This window comes from Lutra lutra, chromosome 17, assembly GCF_902655055.1.
Source record: "Lutra lutra chromosome 17, mLutLut1.2, whole genome shotgun sequence".
Lineage (NCBI taxonomy): Eukaryota > Metazoa > Chordata > Mammalia > Carnivora > Mustelidae > Lutra > Lutra lutra.
Window position 1 is genome coordinate 59,369,507 of NC_062294.1, and position 24,138 is coordinate 59,393,644.

General features: G+C 48.7%; 3 long non-coding RNA genes across 3 annotated transcripts; 1 reads left to right on the plus strand and 2 right to left on the minus strand.

Moving 5' to 3' along the window:
* Positions 1-2,641: 2,641 nt before the first annotated feature.
* Positions 2,642-3,797, minus strand: LOC125089045 (uncharacterized). Its single transcript, XR_007123838.1, has 2 exons — positions 3,699-3,797; positions 2,642-2,789 (listed from the first exon to the last, which is right to left on the minus strand). It is a non-coding gene; the product is annotated as an uncharacterized LOC125089045 (long non-coding RNA).
* A 12-nt stretch (positions 3,798-3,809) lies between these two features.
* LOC125089044 (uncharacterized) lies at positions 3,810-4,326 on the plus strand. Its single transcript, XR_007123837.1, has 2 exons — positions 3,810-4,181; positions 4,223-4,326. It is a non-coding gene; the product is annotated as an uncharacterized LOC125089044 (long non-coding RNA).
* LOC125089040 (uncharacterized) lies at positions 4,175-20,865 on the minus strand. Its single transcript, XR_007123833.1, has 4 exons — positions 20,729-20,865; positions 16,364-16,451; positions 13,867-15,103; positions 4,175-4,319 (listed from the first exon to the last, which is right to left on the minus strand). It is a non-coding gene; the product is annotated as an uncharacterized LOC125089040 (long non-coding RNA).
* Positions 20,866-24,138: the final 3,273 nt, after the last annotated feature.

Genomic DNA, 24,138 nt, shown 5'->3' on the forward strand with positions numbered 1-24,138 from the left:
CCCGCCCCGCGTTCGGTGTCACACACGGAAGACGACTGTTGTGAGTCTTCATTGGTTCAGCGAGGCGGCCGTTAGGCGCGGAGCATACAGGGTAATGTAGTTCCCACGGATTCAGCCGCCGTGGGTAAGGGTGCTCCGCAGCCCACCTGCAGACGATTTTCGACCCGGGAGCTGCGTTGGGAGATGCCGTCTGTGAGTCCAAGAGATTAGAAGGGTCTTTGTCTCTTCTTAAAGGAGAACTCAAGTTTTGGAGGGAGTGTTGTGTGTTGCTTGTAGCTGTTCACCCAAGAGTACAGGGACGTGTTCTTCCGGACTCCGTGAAGCTCTGCTTGCTCCCAGAAGCTAAACATATTTCAGATACTCCCAAAGGCTACAGATTCAAATACGCTTACCATCCGTAGTCATGCAGGCTCAACACGTCACGTTGCAATTCAAATCCATATACTATGAAGTCAGTGTTACACTTGGTTTTATCAGTCGCTCTATAGTTTGATCAGGACGACAGAAAAAAACCAGATTGGGTCATGACAGGAATTATCGAAGAGGGATGTTGGACTACCCCGAAGCAGGAATACAAAGCTGATCTCTGTAATTACGATAGAAGGTATCTCCCTTGACTGTACAGTAAATTACTGTGTTCAACTTAGCAACACGTGTATCTATTTAGTATCTCTTTTTGGATAGACAAAGTCACTACCTTTTGGAAATCTGACATCTATCTCAACAACAGAACTGTGAAAGACATGCTATTCTGATAGCGGACGGTGGCTTCAAGGTTTACAGGTGTTAGTACGTATGAAAAGGGTGCTCTGATTTCCAAAATGCAGAGGGTAACTTAAATCTCTGTGCTCATCTCATTACTGGAAAGTGGTTACCATTTCCCCGGCGATTACAGGGAGTTTTCTTTTCTTTTTTTTTTCTTAATACTTTTTTATTTTATTTTATTTTATTTATTTGACAGAGAGAGAGATCACAAGTAGGCAGAGAGGCAGGCAGAGGGAGAGAGAGGAGGAAGCAGGCCTCCCGCTGAGCAGAGAGCCCAATGCGGGGCTTGATTGGAGGACCCTGGGATCATGACCTGAGCCGAAGGCAGAGGCCTAACCCACTGAGCCACCCAGGCGCCCCTACAGGGAGATTTCTGCATAAGAAATTGACATTATCCGAGAAAAACAGCTAAAAAATGCAAATTACACAAAGCTACTGACAATGGCTCTATCATGATTCAGAGATTGTCAGAAATGTCTCAGTGGAAATACCAGTGAATGATAAAAATGTGAAGATCTTAGAGAAATTGTAGCAGTGATGTCTGAGAAAAGATATAGTTAAGCTGAGTATGTGACTAAAACAATCATTCTGATGACTTTGTCTCCTGAATTTGATTCTTATCCATTCCTGAAAGTAAGTGATACCAACATTCAGGGAAAGCTAACAGGGACATTAGGAATAGGTCGACTTGTGAAAATATAAAGGGAAGCTAAAGTGTCTTGCTTATTCACTGTTCTAACAAATAATCAATGAGTGTTTGGCTTCAAGAACTTATTGTAGATGCAAAGGAGACATCTGGACACAACAGGAAAAAGACTCCTGCCCTTCTGGGGGTTATATTATATACAAGGAGGTCACAGAATTCATGAAAGAAGAAATCCTAAATCATATAGCATCTTGGAATGTGGTAGGCACAATGGAAGAACATAACGTGAATGTGCTTAGAAGTATGGTCTGTATATTACACAACCTGTACAGATCCCTTCTTTTTTAGTATCAGTTAAAAATCCTGCAGATTTAGAGGTGACTCCTGCTATTGTGAGAAACACTGTGACCTGGTCTACAGAAACCACAACAGTACAATGGAATGTTATATCAGAATCACCTGGAAAATTGTTAAAACATAGATTCTAAGGTCTTGATCCACACAATCTGTTTCACTAGGCCAGTTTCTGAAATGAGAACGAGCATTTCTAACAAATCACTGGGTGACACGAATGGTAAAGGTCTAGGAATTAAACTTGGAAACCAGATTTTGATGAAAAATGAGGCTGCCTAGGTTCAGGCCTTGCAGTCTGCCACAGTGAAGAATTGCAGACTCCCAGAGGCAGAGCCAGACTTCCTCACATCTGTTCCCTGAGTGTCTCTGCAGTGAGCAAATCATGTTAATGGCCAACCTGGCTGGAGTCTTCAACAGGGCTCCACCTACCAAAGCTATCTACTCACCTGCACATTTTGCCTAGAACTTATTCTGAAAATACCCACGTAATATCCCTCTTATCCTTCAAGTTTTTGCCCAATGACCCCATTATCAAAGATGCCTCCCTTATCGCACTATGTAATATACATAAAAAGTTAATATTCACCCAGCTTGTGATTCCAGCATTGCACCCTGAAGTAGTAACACAAGAGAAAAGAAATATAGCCACATAGTGAATTGTATTAAAATGTCTGTAGTGCGGCGCCTGGGTGGCTCAGTGGGTTAAAGCCTCTGCCTTCAGCTCGGGTCATGATCCCAGAGTCCTGGGATCGAGCCCCGCATCGGGCTCTCTGCTCGGCGGGGAGCCTGCTTCCCCCCTTCTCTCTCTGCCTGCCTCTCTACCTCCTTGTGATCTCTGTCAAATAAATAAATAAAAATCTTTAAAGAAAATTTAAAAAAATGTCTGTAGTGATTTTATTTGTAACAACCAGTACCGGAAAGCAGTCGATATCCATAAACAGATGAATGAATATACAAGCAGCGGTAGTTCATAGAAAATCATACTTCTCAGCGATATAAAAATGATGAACTATTCATGCTGAATCTGAAAAAAAAGAACATTCTGCAAAAGGTACCCATAGGAGGAAAAAAAGGGTAAACAATTTACTATTTCAATCATATAAAATTCTAGACAATGCAAACTAATCTGTTACAAAGGAAAGTAGACCAATGGTTGCCTGAAGGGCAGAGAGATGCCACTTAAGTGCTGCACATAAATACAGAGTGAGAGACAGGTCCATTTTCATGATTGTGATGAGCTTCCTGGGTTAAGTGAATTTCAGCTTACTGAGCTGTACAGTTTAAATATGTACGGTTTACTGCACATCATCTATACCTTATCACAACTTTAGAAACGGTTCAAAGTAAAAATTTGGATTTCCTACTGGCTTGTAAAATCCAGCTCTGTGACTCCACCATCTCTCCTCATGCCCCAGGGATAACAGATACAAGTAAACAATGAAAGCCATTTCCACTCTATTCGAAAGGAATCCAGGCTGCAGCGCTAAGGCCACAATCACTGACCAAGACTTGTCCTTTCTCTCAACTCCCTGGTTTTCCTCCCAAGACAGCAATGGCCTTGAGACAGGGTGCCCAAAAAAGCTACATGAGTCATAAAAACTTTACATTATTTTTTTCTCAAAGGCCCTCAGCTACACAAGATACACCCTTCTGTTAATCCCGAAAATTTCTCTACCTGCTCATCCTTCATAGCCATAGTGACTAAACCTGCGGACACCCTTTTAAAAGAGGCCCGTTCCAACCAGTTTGTTGTAGTCTCCTCACTCCCTATAAATCCAGTGTAGGGGTGCGGGGGTGGGGGGTTGTTTGCTTGTTTGTTTTTAACAATCATGATTCCCCCTATAATCTTCCAACCAGTGGCACCACCCTAAAGAATTCTGGACACCAGAGCACTTCGCCGCTTTGCGGGACCCACGTAATAGATTTCCCTTACCAGTACTGAGCGCGATGCAGTATCCCCTCTGAATAAGAAAACAATTCTTACGAACACCAGAATCTGTCACAACTGTATCCTCCTCAGGTTGACCTCTGAACCTACAGAGTATCATGACATCCAACCTACAAATCAGGACCATAACGCCAGGCAGTCTTTCCTGGGAGGCTGTGGGCAGCAATGCAAACTAGGCCAAACAAAACAAAATGCTGTGCCCAAGTTTTCGTGTCCAAGAGACCACCAAGGAGCCAACACCGATGCAATCACACAAGTGTTTATTCGACAAATTTAAGCTTGGGCCCAAGTATACCCGACACAGCGGAGTAGGGACTTGGATCCCGAGTCTAGTTAAGGCAGGGGTATTTATGTGTCATTACAAGAGGCTTGGGGGGGTGGGGGAAGAGGGGAAATTTCAGACTTTCCTGCAGTAAGCTGATTAGCTGTTGCCGGGATGCTGCAGGGTTGGGTATAGCGATTTTTCCTGTTACTAAAGCTTAGCAGTTTTTCCTAGAACTAAAGTTCAGCCCCTGCTCACTGGGGCCTGAGATGGCTGCTGAAGCTAAGATGGCTGTACTCTTGCTAAGGTTAAACTTGAGGTGGGATGTCCTTAATTTTCTCGGCCTCCACATTCCCCCCTCTCAGATGAACCTAAGGAAGGACCCAATCATGGGTCCAGGCTGGTCTCAGCAACAAGGTGCAGTGGTTGGTATTGCTGTCTGAGTACCATGAGCTGAACTGTACTGACTCTGTCTTTGACAAAAGTAACTAATCTATTGATGATGCAGGGCCCAAAGATAAGGAGGAGAAGGAGGATAATGAGGGGCCCAGCTAGGGTGGACAGCAAGGTGGTTAACCATGGGGCATGACTGAACCATGATTCAAACCAACCTTGCTGCTGTTCCAGTTCCCGTTTGCGTCTAGCCAAGCCTTCTCTGACTTTTGCCATAGATTATATAGACTATTCCTGAGTGGTCAGTGAAGAAGCAACATTCCTTATTTAAGACAGCACATAACCCCCCTTGTTGTAAGAAGACTAAGTCTAATCCTCTTCTGTTTTGAAGGACAACCTCAGACAAAGATGTTAGGGAATCTTGGAGGTGGGAAATAGAGGTTTCTATCCGTTCTATGTCTAGATCGATTGCTGCTCTGAGACTGTCATAGTGGGAATTCTGTATGGCTAGTGAAGTAATACCTGTCCCTGCACCTGCTAACCCAATTCCCAACAGCATGGCGATGGCGAAAGCTGAGATGGGCTCTCTTTTATCCCGTCTGTGGGTATCTGCATCAAACCATTGAAGTACCTCTTCATCTGAGTGGTAGATAATTTTAGGAAGTAGCTGAACTAGCACACAGAAACCCTTCGTCTGATTTAGAACCTGACCATGAAAACAGGGGGTTAGGCCTATAGAATATGCCCACCACCCATCTTGAGGAGGTAGGTGGTAGTCTAGGCTATAGATCTTGTATCATTACATAGGGACTGGTATTGGGGTGAAGGGGTGCCTATGCAGAGTCCCTGACCTGACACTGATTGTAGTGAATCCTTGAGTCTTTTGATGCCATCTACAGGCATTAGGGTCGGAGGTTATGTTGTACTGACCTGACATTGCAATTCCCTCATAGAAAGGAGGCTGGATGTCATAGCAGAGCCAGCAAGATCGGGTATGATTGGGCTTGGTTGCATTGAGGAACCTGTAAATTTGGAACATCGGGTCCCAAAGTGGATCCTGAGAGGGGCAGAGGAAGGGAGGATCTTATGGGAAGGAGGTCGGGACGGGAGTGATTGTGTCTGCATCGGGGGTGTTATTGGATGCAGACGGCATCGTAGGTACAGGGGAGGGTGGTGGCGAGATAGGATTTGTTTGAGGTTTGGGTGGTTGTGGTGCTAGGACTGGGTTAGACCCTACTCCCTGGGGTCCACCCAGTGGTTTATCGAGTCGCCTGAGCATAAATGAGACTCCAGTATCATATCCGCTCTGGTAGAGTCATAGCCCCCATAGAAGTCCCATTCCCCAATCTGTTTCTTTTTTTCCTGCGTCTGTAAAGGAGATACTGATTGGGTTACAGGTGGGATTAGCCGTGCATTGGGTGTTAGTCATGTTCCGTTGGACCTTTATGAGGCCTGGGGGAAGCTTTCCTGACAGCCAATGGCATGTCCCAGTTTGTTCACAGCCCCAGTTTCTACAGAAATAAACTGCCCACCACACTGGGAGATCCTGGTACGGTCTAATGGGGGGGCTGGACGTACATAAAAACAGGTATTTTGGAGTTCCTTCATGGCAGTTTGGGTACCACACCCCAGTATTCCTGTCCTACCTTCATGCCATGGGTCCTGTCTGAATGGAGTGCACAGGTCTATGGTCAAGTCAGGCCACCAGGTTCCCTTAGGGCATTGTTCCGTCATCTGGACCACTACCTGATTAGAACCTGGTGTAATAATTTGCCATGTAATATAGGGTGTGTGAAGGTTAGTGCTACTAGTTCTGGCATGGAGAGGGCATAGTATAAGCAACATTAGTGGGGTAAGTGAGAACGGCACAGTCTTAGCTTTAGGGGATTGTCTTTGTTTGGTTGGCTTTTCCATTCTGGAACAAAGTCCTTGAGAACGGTGTGTGGGTCAGCTGACCGGATGTGGGTGTAGTGGACCCAGGGAGTAATCCCGTCGACCTTGAGAGTGGTGGGAGTGGTCAGGATCACGATGTAGGGTCCCTTCCAGCGTGGTTGAAGTGTCTGGTGTTGTTGTCTCCGGACGTACACCCAGTCACTTGGCCAATATCGATGGGGGTCTGGGGGTGGCTCAGTCTCATAGAGGGCCCTCAGCTTAGGCCACACCTGTTCGTGGGTTCATTGTAACATTTGGAGGGAGAAAAGGAGTTGGTGATCATCAAACTCAGCAAGCACCTCAGGTTTTAAATTGGGAATAATAGGTGGAGGAATACCGAACATGATCTCGTAGGGAGTAAGTCCCATCTTATATGGGGAGTTTTGTACCCTATATTGGGCAAAGGGGAGGAGAGTCACCCAGTCCCTGCCAGTCTCCAGGGCTAATTTAGTTAAGGTCTCCTTTAATGTTCTGTTCATCCTCTCTACCTGTTCTGAGCTTTGGGGCCTATATGTACAATGTAATTTCCAATCTGCCCCAAGAACTAGTGCCACTCCCTGTGTTACCTTAGAGATGAATCCTGGTCCATTGTCTGGTCCAATCCTAACAGGAAAACCATACCTCAGTAAGATGTCTTCCAGCAGTTTCTTGGTCACAGTTTGTGCTGTCTCATGTTTGATGGGAAATGCCTCTGTCTATTCTGAAAAAGTATCTATAAACACTAGTAAATACCTGTATCTGTATTTTCCAGGTTTTATCTCAGCGAAGTCCACCTCCCAGTAGGCTCCTGGGCAGTCCCCCGGAGCCAGGTGCCCAGGTTAGATCCATGGGCGTTGGCATTAGTTAACTGACATGCGTGGCAGCTTGCCACAATCTGTTCGATCTTTTTTTTTTTTTTTAAAAAAAGCTTTTATCTATTTATTTGACAGACAGAGATCACAAGTAGGCAAGGGAGGCAGGCGGCAGAGAGAGAGGAGGAAGCAGGCTCCCTGCTGAGCAGGGAGCCGGATGCGGGGCTCAATCCCAGGACCCTGGGATCATGACCTGAGGCGAAGGCAGAGGCTTAACCCACTGAGCCACCCAGGTGCCCCTCTGTTCGATCTTTGATCGGGAGTCTTTGATGGTGATCTTTGCATGTCGCACCAAGTCTTCCATTTCTTTGTTCCCATGTGGGTACTCATGCATTTTGGATAGGACTCGCCGTCCCAGTTCCTCTGGTAGGATTATGCTGCAATCTGCAGCTCTCCACCAGCCATGTAAGCATTGTGTCATGGGCCAATGTAGTTGGGGTTGTCTGGCAAGTTTGGTGCTCCCAGATCAGGCAGTGTGGTTACTAAGGCATGGTCCACTGAAAGAGCTGCCTCCTTTGCCTTTAAGTCAGCCAGCCGGATTCCCCTGGCCACTGGCATGTCTGCTTTTTGGTGTCCCAGACAATAGATAACGGCCAGTGCCTTAGGTAGCCAGAGGGCTCTTAGGAGTTCAAGAATTCTGCCTTGTTTTTAATAGTCTTTCCTTCTGGGGGCACCTGGGTGGCTCAGTGGGTTAAAGCCTCTGCCTTCAGCTCAGGTCATGATCCCAGGGTCCTGGGATCGAGCCACGCATCAGGCTCTCTGCTCAGCAGGGAGCCTGCTTCCCCCCTCTCTCTCTGCCTGCCTCTTGCCTGCTTGTCATCTCAGTCTGTCAAATAAATAAATAAAATCTTAAAAAAAAATAGTCTTTCCCTCTGCTGTTAAGAGCCCTCTCTCTCTATAAATGGCTCCATGTACATGGGCTGTGGCAAGGGTGTACCTGCTATCAGTATAGATGTTTATCCGCCTGCCTGCTCCCATTGTTAGTGCCTTGGTTAGCGCAATCAGTTCTGCACGTTGGGCAGATGTCCCAGCCGCCAACAGTTCTGCCCAGTCTCTATCTCTGTGGTCACAGCTGCTCCTGCATATCTGATTCCACCCCGGACAAAGCTACTGCCGTCTGTATACCAGGTGTCATCTGCATTCGGCAGTGGTCGGTCCTGGAGATCGGCTCTGACTCCATGCACCTGAGCCAGGATTTCTTGGCAGTCATGTAGGGGTGGTTCCCAGTCAGGGTTAGGGAGCAGTGTCGCTGGGTTTAGGGCTGTTGGTGCCTGGAACAAAATTCTGGTAGGGTTCGAAAGCCAGCCCTGGTAATGGGTCAAGCAGGCATTGCTGATCCATCGGTCTGGGGGTTGTTTGAGTACCCCTTTGATGGCATGTGGGGTAGTGACTCATAGCCAGCTTATCTGCATCTTTTTTTTTTTTAAAGATTTTATTTATTTATCTGACAGAGAGAGATCATAAGCAGATGGAGAGGCAGGCAGAGAGAGAGAAGGAGGGAAGCAGGCCCCCCGCTGAGCAAAGAGCCCGACGCGGAACTCGATCCCAAGACCCTGAGATCATGACCCGAGCCGAAGGCAGTGGCCCAACCCACTGAGCCACCCAGGCGCCCAGCTTATCTGCATCTTTAACCATGGTGGCCACTGCAGCAATAATTTTTAAGCATGGAGGCCATCCAGCGGCCACGGCATCTAATTTCTTTGAGAGGTAGACCCCCGGTCTCTTCCAGGGGCCTATGTATTGAATTAGGACTCCCTTCACCACCCCTTCCTTTTCATCCACGTAAAGGTGGAAAGGCTTAGTCAGATCAGGCAGCCCAAGTGCCGGGGCCGAAAGCAAGAATTGCTTAAGGTCATTGAAGGGCTTTGTTCATGGCCTCAGTCCACACAAAGTCCTGTTTTTGTTTTGTGGCCTCGTAGAGGGGCCTAGCTATATCAGCAAAACCAGCAGAACCCACGCGACCCTAGGCATTCACATACCTGGCAGACGTTTCAAGGCTGTGGGATTCTCATGACGGTCTCCTTCCATGCATCCGTTAACCATCTTTGTCCATCTTTTTATTTGCACCCCAGGTAGCTCACCTCCATTCTGCAGATCTGGGCCTTCTTAGCTGAAGCCCGTTATCCCAGAGTTGCTATCGCTTGGAGCAAATCCTTGGTGCCTTGTAGGCATGTTTCCTGGTCCTCTGCTGCCAACAGGGTATCATCTACATATTTTATAGAGTCGGATTAGGGTGCTCGGCATGGAACTCACCTAAGTCCTCGTGTAGTGTCTCGTCAAAGATGGTGGGCGAAGTCTTGAGTCCTTGGGGCAGTCAAGTCCAGATGAGTTGGCCATTGATGCCCTTTTCCAGGTCCGCCCATTCAAAAGTGAAGAGGTCTTGGCTCTTTGAGGCCAAGGACAAGCTGAAGAAGGCATCCTTTAGGTCTAGCACTATGTACCAAGTCTTGTCTGGGGGCAAGGTGGAGAGGAGAGTGTAGGGGTTTGGGACCATAGGGTGCATGTCCATCACCCGTCAGTTGACTTCCCTCAAGTCCTGGACAGGTCTATAGTCATTAGAGTGTGGCTTTTGCACCAGCAGCAGGGGAGTGTTCCATGCCAACTGACAAGGCCGCAGTATGCCTGAGTCTAGCAGTCACCGGATGTGTGGGGTGATCCCCGTCCGTGCTTTGAGAGGCATGGGGTATTGGCGGACCCTAACTAGATCTGCCCCTGGCTTTAGTTCAGTGTATATAGCTGGCCGATGTTGAGCCAGTCCCATTCCCCCAGTTTCTGCCCACGCTTGGGGAAACTCCTGCAACCAGTGGTCAATGTCGGTCATTGGTACTGGGGGCATTTGGTGAAGATGGTATTCGTCCTCGAGGTTCATGACAAGCACCTGGATCGGGTGCCCCTCTTTATCCAGAACCTTTGCCCCTTTAGGGTGGAAACTAATTTGGGCTCCCATCTTGGTGAGTAGGTCCCGGCCTAACAAGAGGTAGGGGCACTCAGGGATGACCATGAAGGAGTGGGATACTGAGCCCACGCCGAGATCCACTGTTCTTTGGGTAGTCCATGAATATTGTTTAGTGCCCGTGGCCCCCTGTACCCATGAGGTCTTGTTTGTCAACTTCCCTTGAGGTTGTAGCAAGACAGAGTGCGTGCCCAGTGTCTACTAGGAATTTAATCGGTTGCCCCTCCACTTTAAGGGTTACCCCGGGCTTGGGGAGGGGTGCCAAACCCCAACTCCCCTAGTCATCTAAATCTTTGACCTCCAAGATAGTAGCGGAAGCCTTTGGTCTTTTGTTGGGGCAATCCTTTAGCCAGTGGCCTTCTTCCTTGTAATAAGCAGTTTGGGTTTTTATTCAGTTTGGGGCATTCTCGACGGGGGCCTTCCTCCTTACCTGCTCCTGAAGCCAATTCTTGAGACGTCTGTTTTCCATTGTGGGTCATCCATGGTTGTGGCCAGTAGGATCTTAGTCAGGTTCTGGGTCTGATGGTCACTTATCTTAGCCTGTTGTTCCTCCTGGCTCTCTCTGTTATTGTAGACTCTTTCTGCCACCACTATCAGATCCTGTAGGCTCTTTTCTCCTAGTCTTTCTACCCTCTGCAATTTTTTTTTTTTTTGCCTTTTTTTTTTTGCAATTTCCTTTTAATGTCCAGCTTGGTTAACAAAAGCCATAACAACGGCAGCTCTGGTTTCTGGGGCCTCTGGACTCATAGGGGTGTACTCTCTGAATGCCTCTATGATTCTTTCTAGGAATGCCACCAAACTCTCATCTTTACCCTGTCTTACATCATATACCTTGGCCAGATTGGTAGGCTTGCGTGCTGCAGCTTTGAGACCTGCCATTAGAGTCTGGCGGTAGACCAGAGTCTCTCCTTACCTTCTACCGGGTTGTAGTCCCAGGCGGGGCGAGACAAGGGGAAAGCTGCATTTATGAGATTGGGGTTCTGAGTTGGCTGTCTGTCTCACCCAGGACGGACTTTCGGGCTTCCATCTGGATTCACTCTCTTTCCTCAGTGGTAAAGAGAACCTGTAAGACCTGCTGACAGTCATCCCAGGTGGGCTGATGGGTGAAAAGAACAGTATCCAAAAGACCAATAAGATCTTTTGGGTTATCGGAGAACTTTGCGTTTTGGGTTCTCCAGTTGTATAAATCCCTAGTAGAGAATGGCCAATATGACATCGGCTGTCCCCCCGTTTCATCGGGGGGGGGGTCCCACAGCGTGGAGGGGAAGGACAGTGGAGGCTGGTCCCAGGTTTGGGGTTGGGTCTGCCCGATGGGTCCATCCATGTGTCCCCGCTGCTGGCCCATGTATGGGGGCCCCTCCATCTGGGAGGGGGAGGGGCACTCCCTGGGCAGCCCCTGGTGCTTCTGCTGGAGGGGCAGACGGGGAGGGGAAACCTGGTAGGGTGGTGGAAGTATCAGGTGCTCCGTGGAAGTGTCCTGAAGGAGCGGGTAAAGAGGAGTCTTTGGTTTGGACTCCGTTTCCTTGTCAGACTTAGGAGTCGGGTTCCGCAGGGCTAGGATCTTGGATGTAGGTCCTGCTTTGGGAGGGAGAAAAGGTTTAAGCCAGGAGGGAGGGTTCTCGATCATATCCTATCAGACCAGGATATATGGCACTTGGTCAGGGTGGCCGTGCAATTTCTCTCTGAAGATGACAGCCTTAACCTATAAGATAATAGGCAGTTGAGAAGTTCCCTCCCGGGGCCATCATCCAACATTAAAGGCTGGCCATTCAGACATGCAGAAACTCTGAAACTTTCTCTTTCGTACGTCCATGTTCAGATTATGAGCTCTTTCCCTGACGTCTGAGAAGTGGTCAACCATCAGAGACAGAGGGGTTGTCTGTGTCGTGATCTATCACGTCCCCAGTCCACACCAAGACAAAGACATTTATGACAATTAACAAGAACACACTTACACAAACAAACGATCCGGCGCGGCCGCGAAGACAAAACTGAAAGTAAGTTGAGGGGCGGTCCGACCGCATTGGCAGCCTGCTCTCCTCACAGATGAGGACTTCGTCCTCCAGGCGGGAGCAAGGGACGTCTCCCAAGACCCCTGGTCGACGGCCTGCCAGAGCATCCGCTTAAGCCAATGTCAACCTAGATACAGCTTGGAATTCCTACAGGTAAAAATGCAGATTGGAGCTCCCTGAAAGTATGCGCGCAAACAGGTAAAAACGAGTGCACTCACCAGCCGGCGCAGGACCCTCTGGGTCAGGGTCCTGGGGGGTCTCTCAGATCTCTGTGGGACCTCCAAATGTTGTGCCCAAGTTTTCATGTCCGAGAGACCACCAAGGAGCCAACACTGATGCAATCACACGAGGGTTTATTCAACAAGCTTAAGCTTGGGCACAAGTATACCCAACACAGCGAAGTAGGGACTTGGACCCCAAGTCTAGTTAAGGCAGGGGTATTTATGTGTAATTACAAGAGGCTTGGTGGGGGAAGAGGGGAAATTTCAGACTTTCCTGCAGTAAGCTGATTAGCTGTTGCCAGGGTGTTGCAGGGTTGGGTATAGCGGTTTTTCCTGGAACTAAAGTTCAGCCCCTGCTCACTGGGGCCTGAGATGGCTGCTGAAGCTAAGATGGCTGTACTCTTGCTAAAGTTAAACTTGAGGTGGGCCTCTACAAATTTTCTCGGCCTCTACAAAAACAAACAAAAAAAGAATATATATATATATATTCTGGCAAATACTGTCCTATCTGGGGCAAAGTTTGGACCCAAGAAAAGCTGGTCACATGCTCATGCTAGCAGAACTCAGTTGTTCTCAGCAGAACAACTCAAATAGTTGTTTTCAAGCTGCCACATACACAGTGAATAGAAGCCCCAAATTAAAGGTGCCTTAAGGGCGCCTGGGTGGCTCAGTGGGTTAAGACGCTGCCTTCGGCTCAGGTCATGATCTCAGGGTCCTGGGATCGAGGCCCGCATCGGGCTCTCTGCTCAGCAGGGAGCCTGCTTCCCTCTCTCTCTCTCTCTCTCTCTGCCTGCCTCTCTGTCTACTTGTGCTTTTTGTCAAATAAATAAATAAAATCTTTAAAAAAAAATAAATAAAGGTGCCTTAAGTAAGGCCTTCATTACCACACAAACCAGAACAATGGAAGACAGGCTACTCCTAGGTTTGTGAGTTGGACGCTGGAAAATTCCATCACAAGGGTCATGTGAGACCAGTAACATCCCTGAAAAAGGAATCATGTTTTCAAATCATGAGCATTGTCTTCTGGGCCCAAACTGGACCAGGTCTATGGCCTAACTCATCAGACAGAAAGAAATGAGAAAGGAATGATCAGGTTTCTTACCCCTCCTTCCACAAATAGAAAAACAGGGAAGTTTTACTTCCCTAAACACAATGTAGTTAGCGAATGAGACACACCCTGAGCACCTTCCAAAGGGTAGAAGTAGAAAAGCTGCCGGACGTCAATCTGAAAATGACCTGGGCAGTTTAAAAATATACCTCCCGGGACGCCTGGAGGGCTCCGTAGGTTAAGCGACTGTCTTCCACTCAGGTCATGATCCCAGGGTTCTGGGATTGAGTCCTACATGGGGCTCCTTGCTCAGCAGAGAGCCTGCTTCTCCCTCTCCCTCTGCCTGCTAGTACTCTCCATCAAAAAAATTAAAAAAAAAAAAAAAACCTTAAAAAAATATACACAGACACACACACACACACACACACATATGTATGTGTATATATATATATATATACACATACATACACCTCTCACATACCTGGAATTTGGTGGCTGTTCTGATGTAGGAGATTAAATTCAGGCAGATGGCACCCTCATAAGCCACCTCCAGCATTAGAAGGAATACAGAACTAGCACACTCCCTGCACATCTACATTAATCCTCTGAGTTTCCTATGTGAATTATCTGGTAGTCAATGAGATAGGGCCTCTGCTGGGGAAGTTGTCACATACAGAAGGCCTTCATCCAGGGTGAACTTTCCAACACTGAAGGAGCACCAGAGCTTTACTTAAAGGATTTCCCAGATTCCCCATACTCAAGAGGCCTTCCTCCAGTGTGAATTCTGATGTTGGAAGAGCACAGAACTTTGGCTAAAAGATTTCCCACATTCACCACACTCCTAAGGCCTTGATTCAGTGTGAAACCTCAGGTAATTAGACTGGATCTGTAAGGAAACAAGTTCCCACATTCCTTGCACACATAAGGCCCTTCCCCAGTGTGAACTCTGATGCGGAATGAGGCTGGCCTTGATGCTAAATAATTTACCACATTCTGCATACTTACTAAGGCCCTTTCCCAGTGTGAACTCTCCAATGGTGATTGAGGCGGTACCTTTTGGTCAACGACTTCCCACATGCACTACATACGTAACATCATGTTCTAGAAAGCTCTCTCCGGTGCTGAATAAATGTGTATTTGTTCTCACAAGTTTTCAAGCATCCTCCTGATTTATAATGAATTTCTATATCGTGTAAGGCCACTATGCACTTGGCACTGCTCTTTGACTTATTGTTGGAGAGACCCAGAGCTGGTCAAAAAGTCCTTCCCAACCTCCCTACAGATAAAGGGCTTCCTTGACACAAAGAACTTGCAGCTCTTCACGAATGAGGTTCTGCTTCTAAAGTGTTTCTCTCCAATGTCCTGCTTCCGGAGCTATGGAAGATTTGCAGTAAAACATAATCATTTCCCATGTGCCCCATAGGTGTATGGTTTCTGGCTGGTATGTGTTCCTTGGCACAGCCAAGCGCAAACTCTCAAGACCAGGTTATATATCTCATAGAAGTGGGCCCTCTGGGCAGACACATCTGCCTTGGAGTCCTGATCTCTGACACTTCTATAGAAATCCTCTGCTCGAAAGGTACCTCCTCCTCATCTGCTCCACATCAACAACCTGAAAGAAATAAAATGTTGGAGGAGTCCATATTGAATCTGATTGGACGAGACCACCCATACACCAGAATGTGTTTGACAAACCCAGGACAAGTCCATGTGATTATCTGCAAAACAGATTTGGTTCCAGTTCAGGACACAGTGTCTTTGTTCCAGGGAAATAAAAAGCATAAAATGGGGAAGGTCTCAAATGGTGAAGGACACAACTACGACGTGTGACATGGAGGAGCCGGGTCTATAACCCGTTTCTCAGCAAAAAACCTCTAGCCAGCTCTTGGTTCCTGATGACGCATGCCCATTATGCAGAAGGGTTAAGTCCAGGACCAAGAAAATTCAACTGCAATAGAGTCGCTCGTGTTAAAGGCCTATTTGAGCAGACATGCACACCTCATGACAAAATGCGCAGCGGTCAATGTGGGCAGCACTGCAGATGGAGCGGTGAGGAAAGCAGGCAAGACGTGGAGTCCAGAGAGACAGGGACTGGTCACGCAAAGGATATGAGAGTAGAAGTGACATGTAGAGTGACAAGTAGGCAGAGGATCAAGACTGGTGAGGAAAGAGCAAAAATGAGGTGTGCCCACAGGCACCAAGATATTAATTGAACAGAACAGATTTCTGTTACAACCTATGTTCTGTTTCTTTTTTTTTTTTTTAAAGATTTTATTTATTTGACAGAGAGAGAGATCACAAGCAGGCAGAGAGGCAGGCAGAGAGAGAGGAGGAAGCAGGCTCCCTGCTGAGCAGAGAGCCGGATGCGGGGCTTGATCCCAGGACCCTGAGATCATGACCTGAGCCGAAGGCAGCGGCTTAACCCACTGAGCCACCCAGGCGCCCCCTATGTTCTGTTTCTTAAACACAGCCCTGATTTACACCCTCCCCCAGGGGCCAATCCTCCAGATCAGGATCCTCCTGAGCCCATCTTGCTGTGGCTGGATCAACAGCTGTCTGTGAACCACAAAAAGCCTCTCCAACCTACTCCCAAGATGAGCAACTACATGGCACCCGCATGATGCAATCACCAAGGGGAAGATGTCACAGAAGAGCAGAAAGTACTGAGCCAGAACAACTCAGTATTTGATTGCCTGGTGGTGTGGTGTGGGGGTGGGTGGTGTCTTGGAGGAGAGTCTTACAGGAAGAGATCATGGTCCCCATAACTGTAATCATGTCGGTGTTAGCAATTCCTGGCATGGACAGTCATGAAGAAATGTCAGCTAGAGGAAAGAAGTAGCAACTGGTGTATTCGGGTGCCTAGATCTGGACAGTATCACCGGGCCAGGGAGAGGGCAAGCAAAGAACAATCAATTACAATGACCATCAGATGCCTGACCCTGTGCTGGGACTGCTCAGGGGGAGGGCAGTGCACATACCTCAGACTTACTAGCCACAGCACGTGTTTAGGCAATCAGGGAAACAAGCAGTGTCCATGGGCCCGATATGAGAAGGCCAGACCAACCCCTGGGAAAAAGGGAAGAGCGAAGAACATCTAAGGGTACAGCGAACAACCAGGGGCCATGAGAGGCAAGTTTTACAAGATCAAGAGGTGAGGTATAATCTGGTTCCCATAGGATGATGTGAAGGGCTTGTGCGAGTAACTCCATGGGCTTGTAGAGAATTGAAACACACTTTAAAGGCATAAGCAGGAATGCTCTGGTCCTCCTGATGAAAAGGGAGTCTTGGCTAGGAGACCTGTCCAAGAGTGGGGAGGAGAACCTGAACTCAGGCCATGTCAGGTACTCAGAGTTTCAACAGGTGCCAAGGCAGCACATAATAATGGGCCTTAATTTTAGGCCATGAAATACAACTTAGCAGAAAACATCCAGAGTTCCTTGGCAAATTCCCACAGGACCCAATACTAGTCCAGAGCTCCCATGGCTCCTGCTAGAATTGGAAACGCCTAATCCTTCTACGAAGGCCTCCCTCCCTGGCTCTGTTCCATGCCTGAGACCAAGTCACACAGAACCAGTTGTGGTTGAAACCATGGCCCTCTTCCATTTCTGTGCTGTACTTGATGTCCCCTCCACAATGACATTGTCTCTGTCCACCTAACCCCTATTCAAAGCCCAGTCCATTTATCACACACCCCCGTCCTACTGATTCTCACAGACGACTGTAATCTGCCCCTGAGCATACCACCAGTCTGAATGACATAACCCAGGTCCCACCAAAATCACTGGGAATCCACAGAGACATGAATGAGCAAGAGCTTTGGCCTGAGTGACCTCTTGCCTCAATTACCCCTTGTCTCTGCATCTCTCTCACGTCCATTCTTATCTTGGAAGCCTTGGACACCTGCTAGACTAGTCCGTCTGATACACCCTACTTTTAAGGGCACAAATCTCCCTAACTGGCATTTATGAATTCCAATACCATCACTCAGGTACCCAAGCAAGAGACCCAGTGCTCAGCCCCTACCCTCTACTTCCTGGCCTATGAACAGCTTCACACCAATCAACAAGAAGGTTATACCTCCTAAACGTAACCACAGGTCACTTCCTTACAGGTCACTTCCTCGGGTCCACATAGTAAATACTGTAAGGGCCTGCCCCTCCCAGAGCAACTAGCTTGTGGACCCCAGAAGTAGGGGTGGGGGAGACTGGGTGAAGACGTCCAATCGGTGTGGCGTGGGTATATCCACTGGGTGAATTAGGATTCAATTGGCTACCTGTGTAGGGGTGGGGCTCAACCACCCCCATAAAGGTTGGTCTGTGAGGCTGGCAAAGGAGAGAAGAAGGAGAGCTGTCAGAAGAAGAAGGAAGAAGAAACAGCAGAAGAGTCGGAGGGAGCAGCAGAGAGAAGAGTCGGTGGGAGAAGAAGAAGAGCTGTAACAGCTCTTGGAAGAGCTGTAAGTGCTGTCGGCGGACCCCAGCCGCCAGCGGTCCGAAGCCTGCGGCCCGGAGCTGGGGGCAGTCCCGAGCCGCCTGCGGCCCAGATGCCAGCAGCCCCGCCCACACCAAGGCTTAGTCAGCGGCGCTGCGGAGAGCAGCAGAGCCACCAGCAGCCGAGACGCCAGCGGCCCCGAGCTGCCAGCAGTCAAGATGCCAGCGGCCCCGAGCCGCCAGCAGTCCGGACGCCGGCGATCCCGCGCTGTCAGCAGCCCCGAGCCACCAGCGCCCCGCCACCTGCAGCACCGAGACGCCAGTGGCCCCGATGCCTCAGCAGTGGCGCCGCGGGGAACGGCCTAGACGGCAGCAACCTCGCTGGGAACCTAGAGCCGCTGCCTCGCCGGAGCTGTGTCATTCCGCCGGAGCTGTGTCATTCCGGGGAGCGGCTTCGTCAGGGAAGAGGCCTCCTCGGTGAACGGCCCTGCGGAAGCAGCATCGTCAGGGAAGAGGCTTCCTCCAGAGCGGCCTCGCCTGAGCAGCCTTGTCTGGGGAGCAGCCTCGCCAGAGTGGCGTCATGGAAAGCAGAATCTGTGTCATTGGTGTTGGCCTCCCTGTCATCATTGCTGTCTTCATCGCCTCTTCTTGGGAGCGGCCCTGCCCGGGGAGCGACCTCACCAGCAGCTGCCTTCTTGGGAGTGGCCTCTTCTTGGGAGCGGCCTCACCTGCGGAGCAACCTCGACCGGAGTGGCCTTCTTGGGAGTGACCTTGTCAGAATCATCATCGTCGTCTGTCGTCTTTTCGTAAGAAACAGCCCTGACCGGTCAGTTTGATTTTTGATGCTTGGTGTGAAATAAAGCTTTGTTTGATTTTCGCTTTATATCAGTCTCGTTCCTTTGATCACGGACCCTAACAATACCACATTTTGAATGTCTCCAATTTGAACTGTTCTTTTGATTTCCCAACTTGTGTTTCCAGCTGCCAATTTGATGCCTCCACCCAGTGGTCTCTGAAATACCTCTGAATCTAAACATGGCTGTTAGGGTCCGTAATCAAAGGAGCGAGACTGATACAAAGCGAAGGTCCAGCAAAGCTTTATTTCACACCAAGCATCGAGAATCAAACTGACCGGTCAGGGCTCTCTCTTGCAAAGAGGCGACCCCTCCCAGCCTCACAGACTAACTTTTATAGAGGTAGTTTAGCCGGGCTATACACAGGTGGCCAATGAGATTGCAATACACAGAGAAAACTGCACAGTCATGCTAAGTCTGCCACACACAGAAAAAAAAACTGCTAGGTAACACACGGGTGGCCAATTGAATTTCAATTTACCCTAGTAGATATATTGCGCCCAACTGATTGGATGTCTTCACCTGGCCTGACCCGCCCTTGTATCTAGGCTTTGCAAGTAAGTTCCTCTGGGAGGGGCAGGGTCAATCTAAGTTTACTGCATAGGGTCAATCTAAGTTCACTACATAAACACAAAATGACTCCCTCTGGCCAACCAGGCCCTTACAATAGCCAAAATAAAGCTCCTGATATCCCCAGTGAACATTATTTCTACTACCAACTTTCTCCTCAGTTGGAACTTCCAACCCTACAGCTGCAGAGATCAAACACCCTGGGGTTATCCCTGATACCTCTTTCTCCCCCTCACCACCCACATTAGAAAATCTAGTTTCCCGTTTTAAAACATGAATCCATGGTTGCATCAAAAAATGTGACCACCCTAAACCACAGTCCTGGTCAATTAACCTTCACCTGGTTTATGGTAGTAGCCTTTACCCTGATTTCCCTTGTCCCTCCCTCATTTCCATGGTCTATTCTCTGCTTTACAGGAGACTATTTTTGACTTTTCTAACATTATCTCTCTCTTCTGACCAAACCTCCTATGATGTCCAGAAGAGACACCCCATTTTTTCAGGCAGTCATTCCTATCCTGACACATGTCCTCCTGCTCTTTGTTCACATCATAAAAGAAAACCTGTGATTCCTGAACACCCCCAACTCAACTTTACCTCCTTGTATTTGCACATCCTGGTACCTGCTCCTGAGTTAACCCTAAACACTCGTTTATGTTGGATGACAGAAATGGGAACACCATCATATAACCCCTGACATCAACTTAGGACTCTGAGATTGGGGTTTCGCTACGGTCCTCAGACCCAAGGACTAGGAAAACAGCACGTAAGAGTCCAGAGAATATCTGGGTGTCAGTCAGGGCTAGGAAACGACTAGGACACCCTCTACATACCCGTGCTGGTTCCACAAGTACTTCTGCAGTCCTGGGACTCTGCGGGAAAAGGCAGGCCTTTAAAGAATGCCACCACGGGGGGGGGGGGGGGGGGGGGGGGGGGGGATGATGGGCTCCTGCCTCTCTGCACTCTTCCAGGCCCTGGAGCCAAGCAAGCTCAGGCTGTCTAATCAGTGGGCCTCAGGGCTCAATGCTGTCTTACCGGCCGTGTGACCCTGAACAGAGACTCAGCCTGCCAGTTCCTCGGAGCACTCATCTCCCACCTCCTAACTGCTCTTCTTTAGAACTCCCTGGGGGAATCTTGAACGCTAATGGAGATCGTGTCCCTCCTTTGGCCACAGTCCCCTTGGCGTCTAGTGTCCTCTCATGAAGGTACCGCACCTCCGCCCGCCAATCCAGGCGTCTCAGCCTCAGGCTCTCCGTCCCCTTGTCCCAAGGGCAGAATCCTCCCGCCTCAGGCCCCCTGAAGCCCCCGCCCCAGCGGCCTCTCAGCCCGGAGCCCGCTCCCACACGCCGCCCGCCGCCGCTCACACACGCGTCCCCGCCCACCGGCGCCTCCCTGTCCCGGACATCCGGGCCTGGGCCGCAGGGCCGCGAGCCGGCATCCCGCGCTGGGGCCTTCGGTTTCTGGGGGAGGGCCCGGGGGGTCGAGCGCTTACGGGAGCCGGATCCCTGGGCGCGGCCGCCGCCATCGGACTCGGTGGCGGAGGGACAACGGGACAGCGGTCCAGGTCCGGCCCAGAGCCGGGCAGCCCGGGACCCAAATCTCTGCGGTAAGGGCGAGCCTTTTTACGCCTACTCCCCTCTGCTACCTACGCCTCAGCCCTGCGGAAGGGATCCCTCAGAATTGCAAAACGCGCGCTGAAGGCCGGAAGTCCCGCCCCGACGCGATGCGCACGCGCAGATATGCTCATCCTGATGCGTCTCCGGCTCCTCGGAATGCAGGATCTTGTGGGTAATGAAGTCCTAGAGCTCTGGCGGTGGCAAGATAGCGGGTTCTCCACCCTTGATAAACCAGAGTATCCAGCATAGGCTGCGCGGCACTAGGAGGGAAGCTGGAAAATAATATTCCTGCCTCAGGGGAGGAGGAGGCTTTGCCCATGTCAAACGCATTAAAAAGAAATTGTTTCAGACTCCACAAAATCAGCCTACTCCAAGAGGATAAAAATCTTACCTGAGATGCTCCCAGATCTACTTAACATAAATAGCCTAATCATCCCATAATCAGTCATAAAATGTGTCCCTGAATAGCTGGAAACGTTATGTTATTGTTCTTCAAATGCTGTGGACTGAAGCACTATTCAGTGTTTCATTATGTTTGGTCAGGAAGAATAGAAAAAACTCCAAAAAGGGCCATGAGTGGGAAGAAAGAAGAAAAATGTTAGACAGTCCTGAAGCCGGTGAACAAGTAGGAGCTCTGCGTCTGAATCCCACAGGAAATTTCTCAGTTGCTTATATCATCGGGAATGATGTCCCATACACTGAAAAACACTTTTTATCCACATTTTTTTACTCCATATTCTAAGATATACTCAATTTCTTTTAGCAATCTGAGAAGCAGCTCAATCTTAGAACAACTTAACTAATGCTATCTTTTTTGGGTAATAGACTATATTTTATAGCAGTTTTAGGATCACAGCAAAACTGAGCAAAAGTTACAGAGATTTCACTTATAGCTCTGCCCCGCCAACCAAAGCTCCCCCATTACCGGTATACCTCAAGCAGAGTAGTAATTTGTTACAATTAATGAACTTCACTGACATATCATTATCACCCAAAGCCCATAGTTGTATAAGGATCCACTCTCAGCTCAGTCATGATTTACTCGGACCAAGGGCTCTTCTTGTAAGACCCTCCCTCTGAATTCTCTTTTCATTAGTTTTCTTTTCTGTAGGCTGTCCTGTCCTGAGCTATTCTTGACCAGCGTTAGCTGCTGTTCTATTCTGTCTTCCCCTTAATAATTATATCATCCCCATGCAGTTATTTATCTTGGGGGTGGGATGGAGACCCCCCTGGGAGTACACAAGATGTATATGAAAATAGCCACAGCAAGATGGGGTCACAGGAAGTCTGGCCCTGAGAAGAAGTCCCTGGAGGAGGACATGACATCAGGATTGTATACAAATCAGTGCCAGAAATCTATTGTTTAACTAGTATTTTGGTGCCATTATTGTGCCCACACCCCATTTTTGCCTTTTCTTCCCCATGCTTCTCGCTCTGCTGACTTTTCAATTGTACTACTTGTCACTTCTCTTACTTCCAGTTACAGGGCTAATCCTCACATCTCTGGACTGGTGTCACTCACTCTCCTCACTGCTCCATCGGCAGTGTGCCCCAACATTAAGCTCTATGTGTTGTGTCATGAGATGTACACATGATCTCAAATCGTCCCTAAACACCAGCTGCTCTGTTGCAGTTGGATTTGCTAGTACCTGGACATATCTCTCTACACAGTGCTCACATGGGAGCAGCAGATGAGACCTGATGAACACTGTTTGCAGAGGAGCAAGTGGTAGACCCGGCCTCTCCTCCATGTTGTACCCCATGGTTGTGTCTTTCACATTCTTTCTTCATTCTGCCTTTTATTACAGGTTATTTATGTGAATGTTCACTTTTACCAACAGTCTGTGAAGATTAAAAATTCTATTGGGACACCTGGGTGGCTCAGTCAGTTAAGCATCTGCCTTTAGCTCAGGTCATGATCCCAGGGTCCTGGGATTGAGTCCCACATCGTGCTCCTTTATCAGCAGGGAGCCTGCTTCTCCCTCTGCCTGCTGTTCCTCCTGCTTGTGTACTCTCTCTCTCTCTCTATCTGACAGATAAATAAATAAAATTTTTTTTTTTAAAAATTGCAAAGGAGGGGCGCCTGGGTGGCTCAGTGGGTTAAGCCGCTGCCTTCGGCTCAGGTCATGATCTCGGAGTCCTGGGATCGAGCCCCGCATCGGGCTCTCTGCTCAGCAGGGAGCCTGCTTCCTCCTCTCTCTCTGCCTGCCTCTCTGCCTGCTTGTGACCTCTCTGTCAAATAAATAAATAAAATCTTTAAAAAAAAAAAATTGCAAAGGAGGGGCGCCTGGGTGGCTCAGCGGGTTGAGCCGCTGCCTTCGGCTCGGGTCGTGATCTCAGGGTCCTGGGATCGAGCCCCGCATCGGGCTCTCTGCTCAGTGGGGAGCCTGCTTCTTCCTCTCTCTCTGCCTGCCTCTCTGCCTACTTGTGATCTCTCTCTGTCAAATGAATAAATAAAATCTTTAAAAAAAAAAAACTTAAAAAAAAAATTGCAAAGGGGCACCTGGGTGTCTCAGTCATTAAGCGTCTGCCTTTGGCTCAGGTCAAGATCCCAGGGTCCTGAGTTTGAGCCCGACATCAGGCTCCTTGCTCAGCGGGAAGCCTGCTTCTCCCTCTCCCACTCCCCCTGCTGTTGTTCCCTCTTTCACTGTGTCTCTGTCAAATAAATAAATAAAATCTTTTTTAAAAATTACATAAATGGTTTACCATCAACATCTAACCCATCAGGCCCATATACTAGAAAAACTGTTTTTGTTCCCAGAGGCCTCAACCTCCTCTCTCTGTATCCTTTGAACACCTGTAGCTGGAGTTCATTCAATTGGCACATAGGATGGGTTATCAATATGTTCTTGTTATTATATGTACATTTTCCAAATGGGTTGAAACTTTCCTCTGCCACAAAGCTGATACCTTCACAGTGGCAAAGAAACTGTTAGAGGGGTGCCTGAGTGCCTCAGTCGGCTAAGCGTCGGCCTTCAGCTCAGGTCACCGTCTCCAGGTCCTGGGATTGAGTCCTGCATCGGGCTTCCTGCTCAGTGGGGAGTCTGCTTGCTCCTCTCTCTCCTCCCCGCTACTCGTGTGTGTGTGCGCGCGCGTGCGTGCATGTGCACACACACATGTACACCCTCTCTCTTTTTCTCTCTCTCTCTCAAATAAATAAAATCTTAAAGAAAGATTTAGAAAATATGTTTCTTAGAAAATATGTTTCCCACATGGGATATACCTTCCATAATCTCAGTGATCAAGACACACACTTCACTGGGCAAATCATACAAGCCTTAATGAA